This window comes from Cyprinus carpio, chromosome B6 (assembly GCF_018340385.1).
Source record: "Cyprinus carpio isolate SPL01 chromosome B6, ASM1834038v1, whole genome shotgun sequence".
Lineage (NCBI taxonomy): Eukaryota > Metazoa > Chordata > Actinopteri > Cypriniformes > Cyprinidae > Cyprinus > Cyprinus carpio.
Window position 1 is genome coordinate 28079882 of NC_056602.1, and position 24762 is coordinate 28104643.

The 24762-nt window shown below is 35.6% G+C and overlaps 1 protein-coding gene across 6 annotated transcripts in view; it reads left to right on the forward strand.

The window, feature by feature from the left end:
• The first annotated feature begins 4268 nt into the window (after positions 1 to 4268).
• The window catches only part of LOC109052136 (synaptotagmin-2-like), a 41468-nt gene continuing 20974 nt past the window's right edge, over positions 4269 to 24762 (forward strand). For 2 of the 6 annotated variants that reach the window (XM_042726636.1, XM_042726643.1), the window contains exon 1: positions 5603 to 5922. The gene's annotated coding sequence lies outside the window, so the exon portion shown is untranslated. The other 4 variants (XM_042726640.1, XM_042726641.1, XM_042726637.1 and 1 more) reach the window with 4 other exon arrangements.

Here is a 24762-nt window from a genome sequence, read left to right on the forward strand (position 1 = left end):
ATTTTCTACATCGGAGTGCAGAAATTTGAAGAAATGCCAATGTGAGCCCAGAGACTGGGACCTGAATCTGAAACAGGAAGGGATCTGGTCAAGAAATCCTGTAGGAATGCTGCTGGATTGCTATTGGACATTGCATGATTTGGAATCAATCTGAATAAAAATCCAAAATCTGCATAAAAATCTGAAGAAAAAAGTCTGTCTATACAGTAGCGCCTTGATTTACATATTCATAGCTCATCCAAAAATGAAAATGTATTCCCTGCAGGCCATCCAAGATGTAGATGAGTTTGTTTCTTCATCGGAACAGATTTGGAAAAATTTAGCATTGCATCACTTGCTCAGCAATGGATCCTCTGCAGTGAATGGGTGCCGTCAGAATGAGAGTCCAAACAGCTGATAAAAACATTGCGATAATCCACAAGTAATCCACACCACTTCAGTCCATCAGTTAACATCTTGTGAAGCCAAAATCTGCGTGTCTGTAGGAAACAAATCCATCATTTAGATGTTTTTAACTTCAAACCATAAGTTTATAATCCATTATAACACTTCCTCCAGTGAAAAGGCCAACTCCTGCTGTCCTCTCACATCAAAATCCACCTACATATTTGTTTAGAACTGTTGCTTGATCTGTGCATATTTCTCTCCTGATTCAGTTTGGTTTCATTGTTTAATGTTGTAATCGTTGTTTTTGGTTATTTTTTAATATTTTATAAGTTTTAAGTTAAGATGATTTCTTAATGGTGAATTAGTTTTATTTCACACATGCAGCTTTTGTCTTCACAAGACGTTAATTGATGGACTGGAGTGGTGTGGATTACTTGTGGATTATCGTGATGTATTAATCAGCTGTTTGGACTCTCATTCTGACGGCACCCATTCACTGCAGAGGATCCATTGGCGAGCAAGTGATATAAAGAAATGCTACATTTCTCCAAATCTGGGTTTGGGTTGATAATCTGTGCTGCAGAGGAAATATGACGTTCACCACCCCTCAATCTAATTTAATTATCAATAACGTCATCATAAATTCTCCAATCTTTAACATCCACAACCTTGCAAATGCAAAACCAGGATACACATCTAGTTTCCAAAGCTGTGATGTACTGTAATCTGATAACATATGCAGCATTCCTCACAGAGATGAATGATGGAGCCGGCTGTATTGTATCAGGTTTATGGTGCTTGTCATTCGGCGGCATCATTATTGTGGCATCGCAGCTGGACAAACAAATGATGCACAATGGATGTTCTGTCTACTGCAATAAGAACTGATGATATAGAGAAGTACAGACAGCACTGAATTTGAGAGCACAAAACTAGTGCTGACAACAGACTGACATATATTTCTAGAATATGTTTTGCATAAACAGCCTGTCAATGGTGTTTTGTAATGAGAGAACATCTTAGTCAACACCTTACTTGAGAACTGGAAAGGAAAAGTTGCATAAAGTGCTCTGGGCGGTTGCTAGAGCGCTCTCTGGAAGGTAACTAGGCAGCTTCTAGGCAGTTGATTTGGGTGGTTTATATTTGTCTCTCATTTTGAAGGCTGCACCCTCCGGAAGTTGCATTTGTTGGCCGCATATTTCATTGAGGATGTGTCTTTACATTACATTCCAAAGTAAGAAAAAAATTACAGTAAATTATGCCTCACAGTCAACTTTACGTTGGTTACTTTTCTAAAATGAGACATTGTCAATGGGGCCTACAAATGCGACTTCTAGGGCTGCAGCCTTTGATATGAGACAGTTTTTTGTATTATTTATATAGTATTTATTAATATTTTTTAATTAGCTTTTTATATTTTCAATTTTTGCTTTATTTTCAGTTTTAGTAGTTTGGTTATGTGTGTTTGTCTTTTTTTAACATTTGTAATGTATTTAACTCTATTTTGCATTCAGTTTCAGTCATAGTAGTTCAACTTACATATTCTATTAGCTGACATTTTATTTCAGATATTTTTTAAAAATGTTTTAAAGGGTTTTTTATTGTGTGAGTTTTTCATTTTCTTTTGTTTTTATTTAACCACTTCTTTTTAAAATTTTTATTTTAACTTACATTTTAGTTATTTTATGTTTTTGTCATTTTATTAGTTTTCGTTTTTTTTTAAATACATATTTTAAATATTTTTATTCAGCTCTAATTTATTTCTTTCAGTTTTAATGCGAGTCATTTTAGTACTTAACCTTTAGCCACAGTTTGTACAATAAAAGTTGTTAGACTTGTCAGACCATCATAATTAAGTACACAAAACTGTAATAGCATGCATCTTTCCTCTGTCACTCCACAGTATTTTAACGTTTAAAATAGCACCGGAAGCACTGTAAATTTTCTTAATGCATCCAAGGAATTCTTGCTCTGTCATGCAGCCTGAGTTTTCTCCAGTCAAATATATAGCGCTGGCTGGCCAAAAACTGCATCCCACTTTGCCAAAGGAGAGCTCTGCAGGCACAGAAACAGGATGACTGGACATCTGCCACAGCCCGGAAGACTACTGCTGCCTCAATAATAATAAATCCAATCATAGATCCAGTCCGCTACACCCGTTTGACATTCATAAAACCCAGCTGACACTCTACAGGACTCTAGGTTATTACATTGCCAGTTTTCTAAAGCACCATGTGTTTATGTACAGTATACCTGACAAAAACACAGATATGTAAAGGAATAAAAATGATGCAGTAAATGGAATGAATTTTAAAATCTACTAGAGCATTAGTTTGGTTTCTTTCTAGTTAATTCTAGATATCAACACATGAAAAAAAATCCCTGTAATGGTAGAAGCTTACACATACTGTGTAACTTCAGGTTTGCAGTTTGTTTTTCCAATCTGAAAGAATTTGGCATCATGTAGAAAGAATCCAGGCGTAGCGGCTCGACCCCTCTGGCCAAAATCCTGACTTTATTTCATTGATTTTAGATGTTGACGGATTGGACTCCATCAAACCCATTTAATTAGTATTGAGGCACCAGGCTACAAATGGAGATAGACTAAAGGGGGTGGGGGACTAAAATCATTCGGCTGATCTGTATAAATATCGTACAGCATGGCTAAACAGCACATTGTACAATTAGATAACAAAACTACATGAGTTTGTATCCTACTTTAGGGAGGAAACACAGCACAGTTCATTAGACAGTGACGCTGAGAGTCAGTCTGACAGTGTAAGATATGGTGACTGTGAACTGCTTCTATTATTATGAGGTTCTGGAGTGTGTGGACGGATTGCTCTGCTGGAGAGTGAGTTCTACAGCAAGTCCCATCAGTCTTTAATAATTTACATAGAGCACATTGAGTTACAAGCTGCTGGAGCGCAGCAGGCTGGAGTCAGAGCAGGGCCAAAGAGTCATTATATTTACTGCAGACAAGGAGCTTTAAAATATGCCTTTCATTTCAGTGTCATCTGGTCAGTTTGCGCAGGCTCCACCGGAAGTATACGCAAAGTGGAGGCTGCCATCTTTAAGACACTCAGTTCTGGGATTGAAACTTTTGCAAGCTTTCAAATATGTAAAATTATTACTTGGTGAATGAATTATAACCTCATAAATTCATATTTTACAGATTTAACAGTGATCAATGAAGCACCATAAGTCAATAGTGTACAGTATACCCTTATATTTTATGTATTGTCTACTGATTAGTAAGTTGGATAGCTACCAAATAGCCTTTCCTGGCTTGCTGGTTAAATACGTACAGTTCACAATAAAATAATCGTTGTTTTCGCTAAAGAGCACATCAAATTTGTGTCTTGTTGCTATGCTGAAGACATCTGCTGGTTAAAGTTGGGCAAATACAATTTGTAGGCTATTTAACTTTAGTAGTATTTTATCACTTTGTATCCCTTATTTCATTTTAAAAAGTATTGTTTAAACTTTTACTCAACTTTTATTAATTTAAATAGCTTATAAACTGACTGGTTCAAGGGTTCACTTTAAATCAATTACTATAGCCTACTATCAAACCGTTTCTGTAACGTAACAGTAACGAAATTTGACGTTACTAAGCCTCCATCACGTGTTAGTTCGATCAGCTCCGAAACTCTATTCGAAGCAAAGGATTCATAAATGCTTCGAAGATTCGTGAAGAGTTGTTTCGAACGGATCCGTATCTAAAAAAAAAAATGCCGCAAAGCGAGTCGAACGAACAGTTGCTTTTGAGTTATGAATCGGTTCCTTGAAAAAGAGTCGATTCTCTAAAATAAACACGCTTGTGAACTTTGAGCTCAGCGTTGTTAAATTGTGTTCCGAGGACGAATGAAGCTTTTACAGGTTTGGAACGACTTGGGGGTAAGTGATTAATGACAAAATTTTCATTTTGGGGTGGAGTATCCCTATAAAGATGCGAAAAAGAGTGAATTTTCTTTGTTGTGTTTTTTTGTGTGTTGTTAAAACTTGTTTTAATTGTTTTTGTATTGTGTGTATTACGTGGGGTTCGGTGTTATCAGTCTTTTAAATGTCAACGGTTTTTTTGACGGCTGGTCTTTCTGAAGACGGAGCTTTCTGGAGCTGTAAGTATTGTTTTTTTATGTAAAAATATTTTTATTTTATTAAAAATAATCCGGTAACTTCTATATGACGCAAAACCTATAATTTGTATTTATATAAGATGATATTTCGGTTCTAACTATTTTTGTCATTGATAACCTGCGATCCCGATTGATCGATTCCTACAGAAATTTATTTTTGCTGCACTTCACTAGCAATATTTGTTAATTTATTAAAAAATATATACATTTACAATTTAAATTAAATGATTTTGTGATGTGAACAGCCAGTTAGTAACATAGACTGTAAAAAAAAAAAAAGATATATCGGTAACGTATTCTGACCGTTTTTTATTTTAACACGGACTTCTTGCTTTTCATCAGCCAAGTCAGATGTTCAGCTTTGATTTAGTTCATTGAAGTATTCTTCAGAATTATTCAAACCGGTAACTCGGTCTTATTGAACTATCCTTTAATTAAAAGAACCGGCTAATAGTCTCTTGAAGCGGACTTTTATGTTCGCAGATTCAATTCACTAAAAAGAAACGGCTCATAAGAGTCATTTTTTCTGAATCTGTCCACATTGATCGCCTTGTATTTTATATTGTTTTAGCCCACGAGGACAGTACAATCGACAAAGATTTATTGTCATTATTTCGGGGTACATGCTCACTTTATTCATTAACATTCAGTGCAGTTTAATATGTAATGTATTTTGTTGTTACGTTGAAGATTCATCAGCGCAGCAGCGAGAAGCCCTCCGTATCTTTCGCGCTTCTCTCTGCAGCTCATTGATTGGTTACTGCGCCTCTCTCTGTCTCTCGCCCCGCCTTCTCGCGTTCTCCTCCCCTCTTCTCCTCTCACTCCAACCTGCCTGATTTTCACAGCTCAGCATTCTCCTTACAAGCTAGTGTAGGTTTTTAAAAGCAGGAGGGGTGGGATGGGTTTCAGAGTGTGCGGTGAAAAAAAATCCCTCCTCACCCAATTGGAAATGGGAGGAGTTTTTATTGAGCTGTGATTGAACCAATGACAGCTCAGTGCCGGGAAATACAGCAGTGAAACACCAGGGGCTGTGGTGCTGAGCAACGATTGCAGGGTGTAAGATTAGAAATGTGTGTGTGTGTGCATCAGAGCATCTCTGCATCTGTCCCGATCTGAGCTATTGTGTGTGTGTGCATGTGTGTGTGAGCGTGGGGGTGCGTAGAGGAAGACATCAGGGGTGTGTGTGTGTGTGTGTGTTTGCACAGGTCTGATATTTCCAACACAACCAGAAGAGGATAAACCAAATGTCCTGATTGTTGTCACTATTCTTTTTTCCTTCCAAGCTCTCCAAGTGCCCTGTGCGCTCTGCGAAGTTTCTTTCCTCAACCCCCCTCTGCATCACCACCCTCCTCTTGGTGCAGTACATCTCCGGTGAGGATACACACGCGGTACAGAGGTAAGTACAGTATCCCCCTTTTATGATAAAGCATACCTTTTATACAATGCAGTTAAACATGCTTAGACAGGAGTCTAAATATAGTCTTTCAGTCATTATAATAAAAAAATCAGGGAGAGGCAGTGTATGGCAGAGAGGAGAGAGAGGAAGATCTTTGTCAGCGAGTGGAACTTTCTCAGCGCGCAGAAGAGTGCGAGTACGTAGCGTCCTACTGCTGCAGTATCACATTACATAATAGTGGCCGATGTGCGTAGAATAGAACTTGAGAGTCTCATAATTTGTACACACAATATGCATCTCTTGATAACTCCGAGATGCGGTCTGACACATCACTGCTGGCTCTGTAGATTGAATATGCATGATCAAAAAACACAAATGCAGCTGTTTGTGCACTTTTTAATGTTGTTATGGCAAGTTTTTTTGAATGGTTTATGTGCACTGAAACACTACAGCGTCCTCTAGATTTGTTTGAGTTGATAGTATGATCTGTTCTGCTGACTATTTAGGGTTGGCGTCCAGCGGAGAGCTCGTTACTGGCCTTGCGGCTGCTGATCGTGCCATCTTTTTGCTGACCAAGCTGTTCCACTGACAACAGGCGCAGATTTACTCGTCCTGTCTGTTGGTGAAGGATGTTATAAACCTGATTACCTTGATGTTTAGGGGAAGTGAACTGCACCGTCTTGTTTTTCTCAATTAACGTTTTATTATGCATGTGAAACGAACTGCGCTGAGGTCAGTTGCAGAAGTCGAGCGTTGTGTGTTGTGTTCATTCTTGCGTGTACCTGCACTTCTTAAAGACATCCCAGCAGGGCTGATAACAGGAAAAGGCAATTTAAGAGGTGATCTCATTGATTTCAGTGGCGACCAGGTGAATAGCGCTGGAGAAAGACAAATGCAGACAGATAGATGACTGGGAGGTGCCCTGGGCCACAACGCTTCGACTAAGTGCTTCGGGTCAGTCCTTGAGAGTGCCACAAAAAAACAGCCCTGGTTTAGATTCAAAGTAGACCTCGCTTTACTCAAAGCAGAGGTGAGACAGAGGAGGCATCGCCGCATTGGACACATTCACACACACACACACACACACACACACACACACACACACACACACACACACACTTGTGTGAGGGTTATGTGTGGAGGCTGTTCAGTGGAGTGAAACCGTTTCCCCTTCCTGTAATCAATCATGCTCCCTTGCTGCTGTACAGGGACCGGTAATGTTTGAAGAAGAACATTGTCCCTTTTTTTTGTTTTAAAGTAATGGATAGGACTTGGGTAATAATGACGCAATATCAGAACTCATAACTCAACAGACACCTAATGCGCCGTTATTATAAAGAACATCTCGCTCGTCATGAGCTTGGGGACTTTGCTTTTGGTTTATGTTCTAGTATTTACTGGTTTTTCTTATTTGGAGTAGCAGTGACATACCCCAACCTCTTATTTTTCTATCTATATCTCTCGCTCTCTAGAGTGCCGTACATTTTTAAAAGTGGATATCTGCTTGATGGTTCATGAAATTGAATGGTCTTTGCCAGCTGTAATCGTGCCTTGCTGAAATTGGAATGCGTTGACGTAAAGCGTGAGGGTCTCCCTGTGGTTCTTCTAATCAACATGGTTGAAATGACCGTGGGCATGCTTTAAATGTGTTCTTTTCTTTTTTTAATAAGATGATATCATTACTTTCATAAAAGCCACAATTGGATATCATTATTGCAGCAGGATCAGCAGATTGCATAGTTAAGATCTAAACAGTACAGTTAGCTATATGTGTGTAAGCATACACTTCTGAGAATGAATAAACATAGAGACAGGCTGATATATTGAGTGTCAGATGATTTATTTGAGATTATGGGCATCGCCTGTTGTGGTTTCCCCATTGTGTTAGTTTCAAAATAGAAAGATAGCATCCTCACACAATGAATAATTTACATTTTTGGTGGTTTTTCTTTTGTGCATTTTGAGTAAATATTGTGTAAAATAGGTGATAATCATTATCTGTGTTGTGTTTAATTTAATTATTTTTTTATTTTCCATTGCTCATCCTAGAGTGTTTTTATTTTTTTGGTTTTATTTTACTTTATTCCCACCCTGTTCTCTTGAGACCAGCCTTTTAAATTGCTGAAACACTACATGCAATCAAAATGGCCACGTAATATTCTCACAGTGATTCTCAAGACTGTACATTTTCCTTCAGTATTAATGAAACAATTGATCTGTCGTCAGCGATGCTGCACTGAAGGAACCATGAGCAAGCTGTTAAAATTTGTCATATATGACCAAGCTTTAAAAGCCTTTCTTAACACGTTTTCTTTTTTTATCACTTCCGGGTTTCGTACAGCTACATTTCAAGCTGCGTAGTAAAGGTGTTGTAGTATCATGTTCTCTCTCTCTTTTTATCTATCCATCCATACCTTCTCTTTTTTGCGCCGACACAGCTTTGATTGAACAGCATCTTCACTGTCACATCAATCACTCCTTATGTAATGGCTTCGTAAACTCTGAGTGCTTGATGTGGGCAATGCAAAAATACAATTCCTTGTTTCACAATTCAAGAGCTCCGTCACGGCAGCTGTTTTCACCACTACATATGTTCATTCACAATAACAAAAGGGTTGGGTTTATTTGATATACTAATGGATGTGATTGTCACTGCAGTGTTTAGTGCAAGCCAGAATACAGCCAGTGAGTTGACTCTTTTGAGATTCATTCAGTGACACTTTCTGTCAATTATAGATTTGACATTCTAAAACACAGAATTATTCCATCATGACCGAAAGAAGTTGTATTGTCCTTTTTAAAAATGTAAGTTACAGATCTACTAAGAGACTCTAGAAGTGTTTTAGCAATGTTAAGCATTTTTTAAGCATGCAATTTAATAATAATTTTCACACATTTAAAAATTGGGATAATTCAATCTTTAATAATGTGTGACTGCATGAAAGTGAACAACAGTGATTCGTTTACAAGATTCACAATACTGATTCGTTCACAACGTATATACCACAACTGAACTCCACACACGAAAGGTCGCATTTAAGCAGCGATCTCCCCCTGTCCATCAGATGACTCAGAACTGATGATAGAGCAGCAACCGAGTTTGACGTGTGCGTGACAGCTCCATAACATCATATTTAGTAAGGACAGCCAAGGTGCTGGGCTGGTAGATTCAGTGCCCTCAGGCTGTGAGATGTTACAGAACGCTGACTAAATCAGATGAAGAAGGTGTGTGTGTGTGTGTGTGTGTGTGTGTGTGTGTGTGTGTGTGTGTGTGTGTGTGTGTGTGTGTGTGTGTGTGTGTGGGAGTGTTAGAGAGCAAGAAAGCAATTTTACAGTTCCATGATATTGACCCTTTGCTAAGCTCCGCCCCTTTTGTTACCATTGCTCGCACAGATAAGTGTGATGGAACTGGAATGAACTGTGAACAGTGTGATTTTCAGTAAAATGTGTGTATTATTTTTACATGGTCTGTGAAGTGAGAACATTTCTCTTGACAGAAATTGTTAAATTACAAAGTAAAATAGACTGAATCAGAATGGAAAAGAGAAAAGCCTCATTTGAAAGTGTTTATAACTGATAACATAGTGTATGTAAAAATTAACTTTTATAAAAATAAACAGTAAAATGTACATTTTATACAGTGTGTAAAAATATACAACCTTTTACCGTTTTCTTTGATAATTTTTTTCAAATTCAATTTAAACACACAGAGCTTGTGCTGTCTTTCATTGGAAAAGAGTACAGTTTTGTTGGATAATCTGGTGGACGACAGGATTGGTCAGTTACATTTTAAAGGCGGGACTTTGTGAAGAATCTCTTAAGATAGCTCTGTTTTCTTGAATTGTATTGGCTAAAGGTTGTCTCTTCTTAATGATATCGTTGTGAGCTTGTCAGTCAAACTGATGGATAGGCATTGACCTTTCTGCGTTTGTGGTTTTTGTAGTCAAAAGTAAAATCTATTATGATGGAAATAACTCTAGGCACCGGTGGCATTTGGCTTTATGCTAATTTGGGAATACTGTCTTTTGCGTGTTCGTGCATGAGACAAATTATGTATGCATTCTTATAAAACTTCACATATTGTATTTGCAATAACATAATCTTGCAGCAATAACCCGTCAGGTGAAGCAGCGGTGCTGTAAAACGAGGCGTGAATGCTAGCAAATGGCTGGGTGGATGACTGTGGACCACAGTGCCTCAGGCTAACACATGCAGACTGCTGCACGGCGCACAGTTACTGGTGCAGTGTGTGTCCATCCCCCCGAGACACACACACACACACACACACACACACGAGTATTGCTCAGAAAGCACTTCTACACTCCACTGCCAATTCTGACAAAGACAAACGGAGTTGAAATGTTTATTCCTGAATTACACGGTTTGTGTGTGTGTTTATCCCTTACAAACAAGCACTGTAGTTTTTGTTTGTTTGTGTGATGGTATCAGAGAGTAATACCATGGTACTTTGATATAACCTACTGATAAACATATTATGCACGTCAGAAGACTGAGGTATGTTTGGACCAGTGTTATTTTAATATTTTATTATTAGTATAATTTTATTAGTACTATTATAGTATTTTTGAATATTATGAATTAGCTTTTAGTTTTATATTTTCAGTTTTGTTTTCATTTAAGTTTTTTTTTATGTGCTTTTGTCATTTTTATTAGTTTTTGTATTATTATATTATTTTTGATGTATTAGTTTTTTTATGTTATTCAAATATCTAAATGTTTCTATTTAGCTTTAATTTTTTTCAGTTCTAGTAATTTTTGTGCTTAAACTTATTTTCAGTATGAATAGTTTACACAAAAAAATTAACATTTGCAGAAAAAGATGAGATTGTTCCTTAAATTGAACAGATTTAAAGAAATTTAGCATTACATCACTTTCTCACCAGTGGATCCTCTGCTGTAAGCGAACTGTTCCAGAATGAGAGTCCAAACAGCTGATAAAAACATAATCCTTTTTCACTGTAGGGAAACGTTATTATGGATTATGAACTTGTATTTTGACCAGAAAGAATGATTTTAAGTTAAAGCATCTTGATGGATTTGTTTCTTACAAACACACAGCTTTTGGCTTCACAAGATGTTAACTGATGGACTGGAGTGGATTACTTGTGGATTATTGTGATTTTTTTTTATCAGCTGTTTGGACTCTCATTCTGACGGCACCCATTCACTGCAGAGGATCCATTGGTGAGCAAGTGATGCTTCATTTCTCCAAATCTGTTCTGATAAGAAATAAACTCATCTACATCTTGGATGAGGGTGAGGGTGAGTCAGTTTTCAGCAAATTGTCATTTTTGGGTGAACTTTGTTTCCTTTAACAATAACAACACTGTTTGGAACATGTAATCATGCAAAACAATCCAATGTTATTATTATGTTCAAAATATTCATGATTTTATACTGAATTTTAAGGCAGCTAATGTAAACGCCCTTTTACAGAGCAGCCAAACAGTTCTGATCCCAGCACAAGCTGATCAATACAAGTGCGGCTATTCAATGCAGTCCCCAGAGACCCCTGAACGTCTCTGATAGATGAGTTATATTGTTTATGCACGTCACACCGAACTCCTCAATGCGCTGGGTGAACCTCTAATGGAAAAACTTCAGTTAAGTAACGTAATTAAGCTCACGTAAGATGTGAAGCAAGAACTCTTTGCATGATAAGTGAGAGTCTTGTCCTGGGATGAACAATATGTTGCACTTAATTAAAAACACTTTGTTGTTCACATTTCCTATCGCAGCTTTATGCATTATTTTTTAGCGCAAGTGATTATGATATAAAATAGTACGTAGAATTGCATAAGCATACATTTGTTAAAATGTGTGTTGTTTGTAGTTCCTGCATTTCATTTTCATGATATGCAAGTTGGATTCACAATCGAAAATATTTAAATGTTACAACAACCTACATGCAAAGTGAAAGTGGTATCTGCTGCAGACAGGTTTAGCACCGCGCTTCGATTCGGTGTCCGCTTTTATGTCGGCTCATTAATGAATGATCGATGATCCGTACTGCTGCATGATCAAATTACCAGCTAGAACCACAGGCTGATAAAACAAGGTGCTGGAGAGAAGGAGTTCATATATTCTGGTGCTGTAATAGACCAATTATACTGCTCTGCTGCCCCCTCCTGGTGCTCTGTCATTAGGGACCAATAATAGCAGTGTGTCCTTCAGTGAATGACATAGAAGTTGTAGTTTTCCTTTATATGTCCATGCTTGTGAAAGGAAAATCTGGGTTTAAATCTGTTGTTTAGAGAAATCACAAAAAAAGAGTTTTTTAATATCTCAATTGTTGCTGTCTAGCAGTGAGATTTAATTATTTTATCTAAATCAATCTGATTTCAAAACAAATCAATTGGACATAAAATAGTTGGAATAATCCCACATACCTATTCGCTATCATTGAGTCGGTTCTGTGCTCTTCTGTAACTGTCTGGTTTGGGTCAGCCAGCAAATCAGATTTAAGAAGACTGCAAAGGACTGTTAGGGCAGCAGAAAGGATCATTGGTGCGCACCTGCCCAGTCTTCAGCACTTGTACAACTCCAGAGTGAATAAACGGGCAGGTAACATCATCAAAGACCCCTCTCTCCCCGGACACAACGTGTTTGCACTTCTCCCCTCAGGCAGATGCTACAGATCTCTGCACACTAGAACATCTAGGCATAACAGTTATTTCCCCCATGCCATCTCCAGCTTAAACAGCTAACATATGAATCATTACCTGTGTTCTGTAATTCATTTCCGTAAATCATTCTAAATCTTAAATGATTGCCTTTCTCAAGTATTATGTAAATACATATGCATATCTCTTTATTTTTACAGTTCTATTTAAAGTAAAATTGCACAAATCTGTACATAAATCAATCTACTGTTCCAGATTCATACACATTACTAATTTTATTTTATTTTTATTCTGTTCTCACGTCAGATGTGTATGTATGCATGTATGTATGTATGTACCAGGAGCACCTTGTAATTCTGCTAATTCTCAGCTAATTCTAATTCTGATACCTACATGAAATGAGGGATCCAAGCTATGTCTAGAAAGCAGAATATCATTCAGACTTGAGGGTGCAGGACTTGATTTGGACCTGGAAACAACAATACTGTAAAAAAAGAAAAAAAAAAGAAATTTCCCTAGAAATACTGGCAGCTGTGGTTGTACTGTAAACTGTAAAAAATACGGAAGCAACATTTTTTGATTTTACAGATTGAACTTAAAAATTTCATATACAGCCTAATGTTAAAATACCAACCTAGTAGTACTAAAATCTGTTTCAGTAACATGTCATGCATGCAAATACAAAACACCATTGTGGTAACATACTTGACACTAAAATAATGCAATGAACACTAATTTAACAACATAAAACCCTATTGTAAATATCTATTAAGAAAAAACTCAGAAGAAACAAAATTCTGAAATTCTGTTACACACGGAATTCTGGGTATGTTGGTTATTAATTTTTAACTATAAGATGACTAAAACTGTACATTTAACAATATTTTACTGTAACATTACATTAAACATCCCGTTAGATTCATTAATTTTTTTTTCACCGTAGAGTAAGGGAATTTACCATTAAGCAATTTGCAGGTTTTTACTGTAGCATTTTTACTGTACATTTTTTTTTTTTTGCTGTTAAAATTACAATACATTTTACAGTGACTAGCAGCCACTCAGAATACCTTAGTAACCATATAGCAATGCACATCATCAGAAAACTTTCTTAGAAGCAACGCCTTATCCAGTTTGTTGGGTACAAATGCAGTAGATTTGTAAATGAAGCACTGCAGGTTTATTTGCTGCTAAAGATAGAGAGCACCAATGCCAGGTGATTAGTCAATGTGCTTGTTTCTCAGTGGGTCGGACATTTTCTGGGGTACTCGCTCACACTGACCTAGATTTGGTTCATTTGGATCTCTGTATCCGGTTCGTGGAAGGGAAAATTTAGCTTTATCTGTCACCCACCTTTCTGAACTCCACCAGCCAACCAAACTATTTTTGGTGCCTGTGAGAGAAATAAAAAGTGTGTTTCTCTCTTTGGGTACAGTTGTTCAAATGCATGTGTGACGGAGATTGTCTTATTACTTTGTGTGTGCCACTCAAACGGCAACATTAGGACTCCATGGGGTTGCTAATCAGAAATGTCTGTCACGTCTTCATGTTGTAGATATTCATGTTGTAGTATTATTTATTTATAGTTTTTATACAATTATAGTATTTGTTAATGATAGTAATTTTATGTATTTGTGTCATTTTCTTATTTAAAATAATTATTTTTAACTTGAATGTATTTTAGTTTTAGTATATGATAAAAATTATTTTATTTTTAGTTTGTTGCCAACTTTTAAAATTTTTTGTTTATATTTAGATTAGTGGTCGACCGATATATCGGCCGATATTTGGCATTTTTCAAATATCGGCATCGGCCGATACGTTTTTCTGTTTGGCCGATGCGTTCGTGGCGGGACTTTTATTTTGACGGCCCAACAGACTTTTATTTTGACGGCGCTGAGAACGCAGCGCCTGAACACAAAGTGCTCACATTCTCCCTCTTGTTCGCTGTCGTTGTTAACAGTTCTGTCTAATACGGATAGACGTCTGTCTAATAATCAGATAGAACGGTTAAACAAAGGAATTAAAATGTATACAAAAAAGTATTATAACGATTGCTTTTATATTGTTAGTAATAGAAAGACAAACATTATAATACTTTCTCGTTTGCTGTCAGCATTCAGCAAATACGCTTTTACATCATTTAAACAAATCTTTGAATGACTAATGAACATCTAATTTCAAAAACCTTGCAAACTTAGTCGAATCCAGCTGTGAGATCTGACATGCGCGATCGACAAACTTTAAACTCGTGATTTCAAATTATGCTGCGCTTCATGCTTTTGCCCAATGTCATATTCATGTAATTTTCACTGTGTGCTGTATGTAAAATTAGAGTTACTCTGGCTTTATTTGAAAAAAATGTGATTCCCAATGCACACAAACTTCCCAGAATACTGAGTGCCCCGTTGGTTACAGTGTTTACTTTCTTTTTATTTATTTATATTAAATATTTGTTTATTTGTAAAAAATACTTTGTCACTTAAAGTATAAGCAATTTTATTTTACACATTTATTTTTATACCCATTTCAAATTATTTCAAATTTCTTAAAATACAATGAATAAAAATGATTCATTGAATTTACTAATTCTTTTAAGGTAAGTGATTGCAATCAATTTATTTTAGCTACATTTAAATAAACAAATTTAGTTTGATAACTTACAATTTTTTTTATTATTAAATGTAGCTAAAATAAATTGTTTGCAACCACTTACCTTTTAAAAATTTAGTATAGTTTTTTTTCAGTGACATTAAATAAAATTATATCGTCTTTATATCCCAAGATATCGGCAAAACCAATATCGGTCGACCACTAATTTAGATTTACCTTTTTTTTTTTCTTTAAAATTTTTTTTCCTGCTTTATTTCAATGGACAGAAACTATTTGTAATAGTTTTAGTTTTTTGATTAATTTTAGTAAAAAATACTGAACATTAAATTGTGTTTCAGTCAGGCTTTAAATAGACTGTTCATATCTAGATACATTGAGATCATTCTGAAAATGATCATTATATTATTATACACATTACATATTCTGTGAGAATGAATAAATAGTAAAATCTCCATTCTGTGGCTCTTTTGATATGCAGGTCGAAGTGGCACATGTCACTTGTGTTGAAGGCCTGACGCGAGTCATGTGAAAGGCCTTTAGAGAGTGTAGATGTGGGCCAGAGTTTCTGACTGGCCTAATTTGTTCGACCTTCACGGGGGAGAGAAAGGCACTGCGGAGGAGAGAACAGGCTTGTTAAAGAGACTTGCTCCCTCACTGCGAGGCCGTGACTCCCCCCGCAGGTGCTCGCCTTCTCTCACTTCAGCCTTATCTGAATGTACGTTCAAATGTGTGCTGCTGCAACTAATTTGCTCTTATGGCTTTACTTAAAGTCTGCTGCTGACTCACTTGTTCTCAGTTTGTGCTGAAAAGCTTGACTGCCTACTATCCTTGGGGTTTCCTAGTCAGAAACACTTGCTGCTGTCAGCTGTAATTTTATTTAAATGTTAAAAATTTTGCTATTCAAGTTGAAAGTGCAGAGGTTATTGTAGTTAGCTAAAACAAACTGAAACTGTAAATCATTTTTGTTACTTTAAATAATGAAATAAAATTTAAAAAAGTTCTAAATTCAGTTTCACTTTAGGTATTAAAATAACTAAAACAACAAAATTACTAAAACTTTAACTACAATTAAAACTAAAACTGAAAATATGAAAACTGATAGAAATATTAATAAACAATTAAAAATTTAAAATCAATTTATTAATAAAAATAATAATCGATGATAGTATAATAACACTTACTATAAGTAAGCCATTGTTTGTTTAAACTGAGTTTTTCAAATGTACCTTTAAATTAAACCAAATATCTTTCAAATGTACCTTTAACTATTCAAAAGTAGCCATGTTTTGTGACTCACCATAAATCTATAACGCAAAAACTTGTGAATAAATGTGATGTAAAGCCTTTAAATGACTTCTTTTGGAAGATTTTCTCAGCAATCATTGATATATTAGTTTTTAATAATTTGATTAATTTGGCATGTTATGCATTTAAATCTAATGAAAATTTGTATTAGATTGTATGTGTTTTTATATATTAATTGATTAAGAACCCTAATACTGTATGTTGGCCGGCTATCTTAAAAACTAACTGTATCACGCTAGCACGTCCAGTCTATCCAATCTATCCGTCAGGCTGAACCTTGCCATTTGTGCTTTTCCACCAACATGCCAAAACTCTGACAAGGGCATCAGTGATATCAGGTTTACACTGCCACTGCAATGTGTTGGAAATGCAGCAGTGAGTTCAAATTGCCTGTTCTGCAGTCGTCAGTTCAGTTTGGATTGAAGGGGAGATCGGAGCTGACAGGAGCAATGGCAGTCAAACGCCCTGGAAATGACAAGTCAGATAAGAGGAAAAACAAATGACCCCATCATTTTTAATGACCACATCCATAATTTTCATCCTCTGAAAGGAGAGCATTGTCTTTACGTCTCCAATGAGAAATTAACACAAACGATGTCAGATATAACTGTGGAACGTGATGTGTATGTTTGACTCATTTCTTAAAGGGGAAAGTGCATTCAAAAATCGCAATAGTATTATTTACTCACTTTACTCAGACCTGTTTGAATCTCTTTATTCTGTAGAAAACAGAGAGAGATTCAGACTATCATACCAGTCTCATTTTACTAGTATTTTAGTATTGTTTATGTGCTGTAGTATTATTCGTATTTTCTATAGCTTTCATTTTTATACTTTCAGTATTTATTTGAATTGTAGTTGAGTTGTAGTTGTATTTATTTGTTTCATTTATTCATTTATTTATTATTAAATATTCAGTTTTAACTTCATTTCTGTATAAATGTATCTTTAACCTGTTAACTGTCACCCCGTCCTGTATACGGGACGCCTACGTTAACTTCACTAAATCCTTATCTAATCATGACAAACTATATATCGTTGGAAAGGTCTATGACTCCTAAATAGATATTTTACCAATGTTTTTTGTTAGAAATTATGTAGGAAAAAGTAATAGATTTAATTTATGACAAGAGTGCACCCTCAAAAATCTACATCATAACAGGAGTTCTGACCTTGTCAAAAAAAAAGTCTTCTTCGTTGCCTTTTTCTCAATCACACTTTAGAAATAATCAGAAATGATATATAAACTGAAAACTTAAAATCTCAAAATTCATCCTTTAAAACCCATTTTAAAATCAGACATTGCATTACCACGAAAATGGTACATCAATATCATGTTATAAAATGTTTTTGTTCATGAATTATAAAAATTTTAGTTTGGAAAGTGCATTTTCAAGTCTATGTTCAAAAACGTGAGTGACAGTTAAGGGGTTAAATTACAGTGAACTAAATATTTTTTTAAATGTATCTTTCACTATTCAAAAGTAGCAATGTTTTGTGAATCAACATAAATCTAAAACATAAAATGTTTGATATATGTACATGACACACACACACACACACACACACACACACACACACATTTTTAGTTAACAATAATGACACAATATTATGGAAGCCCATTTCTGCCATGGAATAAAAAAATAAAAATGTAATTGCAACTTTTTTTCTTGCAACTGTGATTCTTTTTTTTTTTTTTGAGAAAAACTCAGAAGTGCAAGATATAAACTTGAAAGAAATAAATTAGATTGCGAATTTATAAATAAAAGTTTGCAATTAACTCATTTTTTATTTTTATTGTCTGAGGTGGAAGTGGGATTCCATACAGTATTGCATGGCTTTAAAAGACCTGCTTGGGCTACTTTTATGGTACTTTTGAGTTCTTTCTGAAGGTTTAAAACTTAATTTACCATTCATTGTAATTGGACAGCAACCGGCAAAGTCAAATTTAGAGTTTCTCCTTTTGTGCTTTGCAGAAGAAAGTAAGGTTTGGAAAAAAATTATGGGGAGTAAATGATGACATGATTTTTATTAATGTCTGTATCCCTTTAAATTTCAGCCTTACTGTGATGCTATCACATGCAAATTTTAACGCTGGCCCAAAAGTAGTTTTTCAGACAGAATGACGCACAAGTTACCTTTCCCCAAAGGCATATCTGTTTCCTTCAGCGAGTCTGCAGTCTACTTGGAAATGGATTTCGTTATCAATCAAAATAACTGCACAGTGGGTCTGCAAAAACAACTGGCCAGACGTGTGTTGAGTGTTTATGACAGGATCCAGTCTGGAATGCCTTCATTTATCTAATCATTTATAGCAAAGAGATTATTGTTTATTAGGATTTTTTTTGTTTTTAGCTTTGGCAAGTAAGTAAGCACCTAGCAATCATCTGGCAATGCACTCTCTCAAAGTATAAGCCACATAAAATGACAGTCCTTGTGAAAAACAGCATGTGACTGACCTGTTCAAATCTTGGAAATGTGTAATTTAATAGACTTTTATAATGAAATGTTTAAACGAGTATAAACAGATTTATTAAATGTGAATTGATACCTGTAACCTGATCATTTTTATAAGATTGAATCTGTTAATTTAACCCTGCCATGAAACAGGATAATCCTGTGGTTGAATCTCAAGTAGAGTGGAGGCTTATCGAATCTAATTGCTTTGATTAAGAAACAATGTCTGGTTGTGCTGCAGCATGATAGATGCTAAAGCAGGGTATTCTCTTAACAAAAGCAGCACTCCAGTGGACGAGAATGAATGAAGCTCTTCAGCCTTTCATACAGATTCAATTATAGTTCAGACAGAGTAATCAAAATGTCATGCAAACCCTCTGATGCTGACTCATAATGGAACTTTGTACTTGCACTGTATTTGACTTGGTTTCTACAAATCCATTTCCCTTTTTTCAGAGGGCATGTGATGCTACTTTGGTACAAGCGCACCATATTGAGGTGTGAAATTAATTACATGAATACTAATACTAGGAAATGACCTGAGAGAGTGTGGCAGATCTGTGTTTGATTGTGAAGTAATGGATATTATAATAGGGCACTGCTCGAAGACTTACAGCTTGGAAACTTGTGAAGAAATCAAATACTAGAAGGACATTCTGTTTCTTTATACATCATATTCCATTGATTTGCTAGTGTACTAATATCAACTTTGAGCATACAGATTTAAACTGTATTTTTATTTTTCGTGAAAACAGGCCCAACTTCCTGTTTCAAAAGGAAGTATATGCCATCTGTGCTTTTCCAGTGATAGCATGGTGCTATACCTGACAGACTACTGCTTACCTAGCTGACTGTGTTAATGAACTGTGTGTGTGTGTGTGTGTTTGTTTGTGTGTGTGAATAAATCACTCCACTCGATGCGCCCTCTAGCTTTATATTTCCGGTTAAACCCCTGCATTGCAGCATTACTTGCAGAAGCAGAGAGAGAGAGAGAGAGAGAGCAGGAGAGTGAGAATAAACCTGGTCCAAACCTGGTCACATCAGAGAGAATCCCTTACTCGACTGAAGTTATGTGCCATTCAGAATTGTGTTGAGAATTGGCTTTTTACACCTAGTTTGGTTTCTGAATTTGAATTCAACTGAGTAGTCAAGTAAGATGTAGAAATGTAATTTTAATTTGAATGTTAGAAAAATGAATTCAACTGCTGTAGGTTTCTCTTTTAATAATATATTTGCAAAATAATATAAATATGCAAATGTGGTGGACATTTTTTATAGCAAAATTCAGTTTTGTTGATAGCTGTTTTAATGGATTTAACAGTATTCAACATAGTATGTTAGACATGTGCAGTATGTAAAAGAGTGTATTCTGTTTACCAGGGGATAAATTGACTTAATTAGTCAAACTTAATGATTAATTGATTATTTTTGTTTCTTGTGTTGGACTATCGAAGTTCCTCTGGTCTGACTGTGTACTGAATTTCTTTGAAGTTCACCCTCATGAACTAAACGGGGGCCTGATCTTAATTTCTGAGCTCTGCCCTTCAGAGGGTGACACGGGAGTGGATTTTCAAATCTCTCCCGTCCCACTCCCGCAAAAAAAATCCCATCCCATCCCAATCCCAGAAGAATGACTCCCGTTCCCTTTCACTCCCGTGTTGTATTTTTTTGGGGCCGGAATCTGTCAGTTACAGTAAAAAAAAATACAGTACAGATCACAGCATTTTTTTTTTATTGAACTGAAAGCCATCTTAAACAATGCACATTGTGCATTGCACACATTAATGCACACACATTGTGCATTGCACACACATTTTCTATTTAAATTTTTTTCATTTGAAAGTAGACATTTCACTTTCTATAGATTTATTGTTCATACACAGAGTTTCAAAGTTTTTTTCAGGGCAAGTAGAACTGAGTTTAAAATTAAAATATAGGCCTACAGTTGATAGTTTATTTATTTCAAAGGTAGGCTATATTTGTGTATAAAGTTGGGGATCAAAGTGTTATTACGATTCCCGGTCCCGCCCACTCCCGCTGACATTTTTTCCTGTCCCATCCCAATCCCGTGATTAATAGTGGTTTTGTTTCCAATCCCGCAGGATACCTCCTTAACCTCAATGTCAGGCAGTTCGTTTTAGACTCCTAAACAAAAGCAGTAGTTTTTAAGGCTCTTGTCTGAGTGGGCATTAAATATTCAAACCGTTTTCTAGGCTGAGTGAACTTGTGTGTTTTTTTAATACAATTAATATGAATGGGCATCTGCATACATGCTGGTTTGTGAGTGTGTATGAATAGACTTCAGGAAGATCAATAATTCAGTGTATCCCCTGCTGTACAGCATCCTTTTGTATGTACCACACTGCGCCATAACAAACCTATGATTCACATGTAACGTCACATTCATACTTGTGCAATTATGTGAGCACAAACTATTCTAGCCAAACATGGTTGTCTTCTGAAAATTTGAATGGGAAATGGGAATGCTGACAGTTAGATCTCTCTAGGTATATTCGTTTTCTCTACTGATTCTTTTTATACCTGAATATAAGCTATACCTGGATAACAATACATCTGTTTAAAGGAATAGTTCACCCAAAAACAATATTATCAAAATTTAAATTATAATCGAATATAATATACATAATTTCGTTAAGGTTAGGGGGAAGAAAAGCATTTGGCTTCTCTACTGAGGCCACAAGAGGGTGCATCAAGCAAAATATTACTAATGCACGTTTATTCAAAGCATAAGATAACATGACTGTGTGAAAAAAGTGCATAATGTTTAAAATAATGTTTATAAACCAAATATAATTAAGTTGCTTAAACAACTATAAACAAAGCAGCATCATGTAAGTATGAGGCCACTGATAAGGCTGCTTCCTTAACGCAGACCTAAAATTTGAATGCAACGTTTTTGCAATTGAATGTGGAATTTTTATTTGAAATTTGAGGAATATTTGAAATTTGCTAATCTGCATACTTACAGAATGTGTTTGCACTTAGTATGAGATGCTACATGTGTAACATTTATCTAAACACTAAAATAAGTACAGAACTGTACAGAATATCTTCCTGGCGTTTTGCTGCAATATACCTGCATCATATGTGTCCTGTGGGTCTGAAGCAATGCTGAATGTTTTATTAGCTCGCTGGATGAGGCGAGCATCACTTTTATATTTGAGGGTTATGGATTTGAACAAACCCCTAACAATAAGTTTTATAGTTTTGTGTTGGTATCATTTGTTCTACGGTGTAAAATTCTTACGAATCACTTTTGCCTCATATTTGTATACTTTATGAAACATAGATACTATTTAAACTGGGTTTTCCTGGTATAATCATGGAAGGACTTGATGCCTGAATCAGAAAATTCACTGCCTAAGGGCTTCTGAGCTAAACAGATTATATCAATTAATCCAGCTGAACTGAATATAATTGCCTTTGTGAGTGTGATGGATGAAATGCCTATTGTTTCCGCTTTCCCTAGTTTGGAGTTTGGATGTTTTGATTCTAGAATATTTTGAAGTTTTGTGCACACTGACTCACACAAAATAGCTTAATTGTGACCTTAACATAACATGATTTAGTTGTTTTTACTAATTAAATAGGCTATAATGCAATATTTAACATCAATCTAATATGTACATTTTATGCAGTATTAAATAATAATATAATATGCATGCCTGCAGAATTTCAACGTCCATTATTCAAAAAGTTCTCAGCTCTGTTAAATGCATTTCACCATATTTAAATCTATTAAACAGAATTCTGCCGATTTTTACCTTCAAAACAATGCAGAAAATTAAGATTCCATTTGGGATTGGTGATGTGTTATATTTAAATGCAGAAGAAAGAAGTGAGGTAAGAAAACGATATTTGTGTCTCCCCTAAGTTGTCATGTCATAATTAGGAAACATACCATTCAACATGGCAGACTTTATGGGGCATCTCAGTCATTCTTCCCCAGCTCTGATTGGACCAGTAATGCACACATTGCCCAAATGCTCCAGCGCACTGTAAATCCACCCGGCTCGGGACAGCCATTCTGTTTCAGTGTATAAATCATGTAACAATCAGTGAAAGTGGCTCTGTCATAGTGATAAAGGTTTTTGTTTTTTTTTGTCTTGGTGAATAGAAATGTGGTTGTGTTGAGTGACGCATGAGTGCAGAAGAATCTGGTATGTTATCATGTGTAAGTTTAATTAAGTTTAATTATGAACTATATTAGACCTGTACTGCACAGATTATTTCCTACAGAATTATGCCATTTTTCCACCACAGTGTGTGCAAAAATGAGACAGGGTGTTGAATCTGATGTAACTGTACTCTGTCAGCATAAGTGCAAAGTCATTTCACGACCAAATAACTGGATGATGGTCAGCTGTATGATGTAATTATAACTCATAATCTTGAATGGAAACAATTAAAGATTACACTTGAATCTGTGACACATACTGTTAATTTATGAAGTCACATCTTCCTATGAAATCACACACTTCTCTAGAGCTAAAATTGGGACATTTTATACAATTTTGGGTTAATTAGATGGACTCGAGCTGGTAGATTCATGTATCGTTGTCTATATAGGTCATTTCTTGGGCTGGATGTAGGTTAGATTATTGTCAGGAAATTCATATCTTCCATCAGGGACTTGAAAGCCTGACGTGATGATCTTTATAATCTCTGTGTTGATAATTGAGGGTTATTGTATTTCCTGACATTTAATAGCCTTCACCAACCATTGAGTGAATCTTCATGAATTTAATATTGACTCACTCAAACTGGTGAGTCAGCTTTGGTGCACATACATCAGGTTTCATAGAAAAAGCAGTATCTGGAAGTGCAGCTCAGTTTGCATGGTTTAAGACCACTGGATCGGGGATGACAGACCCCATCTGGCAGGGGCCGGCCGGGCTGTGTTATTAATGCATGGACCCAGGCCACCTCAGCACTTATAACATGCACACTAGAGTATTCACGTAGAGAGGATTTCCCTTAAACCAACGGACAGAGCTTTTATTATATGTGGTAATAATGTTAATATTGCTATATATTGCCCAATATGTGATATCTGCCATTTTAAGATTGTTTTAAATGTGACATAAAGAACACACAAAATTGCATTTTTCTTGCAGTTTGATCCAGCATTTAATAATCTTCAGTTAACAGAAAGGTCATGATCTTAAAAAGAAAAAGAAAAAAGAATTTAAAGTAAATGTTTGTTTAATTTGACCAATTTTGTGTACACCTCATATGCCATTTTTAAATGATATTATGCATTGGTTCCCAGATGATCTGGGTTTTTCAATGTCTGATGTCAGAACTAATCTAGAGAACAAAGTGGCCAGCTTGTCTGTGTGTTGCTATTACATTTTACCATTATATCAATAATCCTGCACTTCAGCAGTGTTATTTAACTATTGTTTATATACTATTATTGCAATCATTCATAATTTTGAATTCGTTTTATTTTTATGTTTTTCATTTCAGTTTATATTTTATGTGCTTTTATTCGTTTTTATATATCTCTGTATAGCTTCCAATTTTATTTCAGTTTTAGTCATTTTAATACTTAAACTTTTTATATTATCTCTGTTTTAATTTCTGTTTTTTGTATTTTAAACAATTCTTTTCAGTTTTCATTTAATGTTTATATTTTGTTTTGTACACAGCTGCAGTGACATGCTGTCTTTTCTGATTAGTGATTGGCTCTTTTGCTCAGAAGGCGGGGCTTCATTCGATAGAGTGACCATATTGAGCATTGCATTTTTCCCTATTCAAAACTATGTGAGTGACATGTCTTTGGTATTCTTTAGTCTTT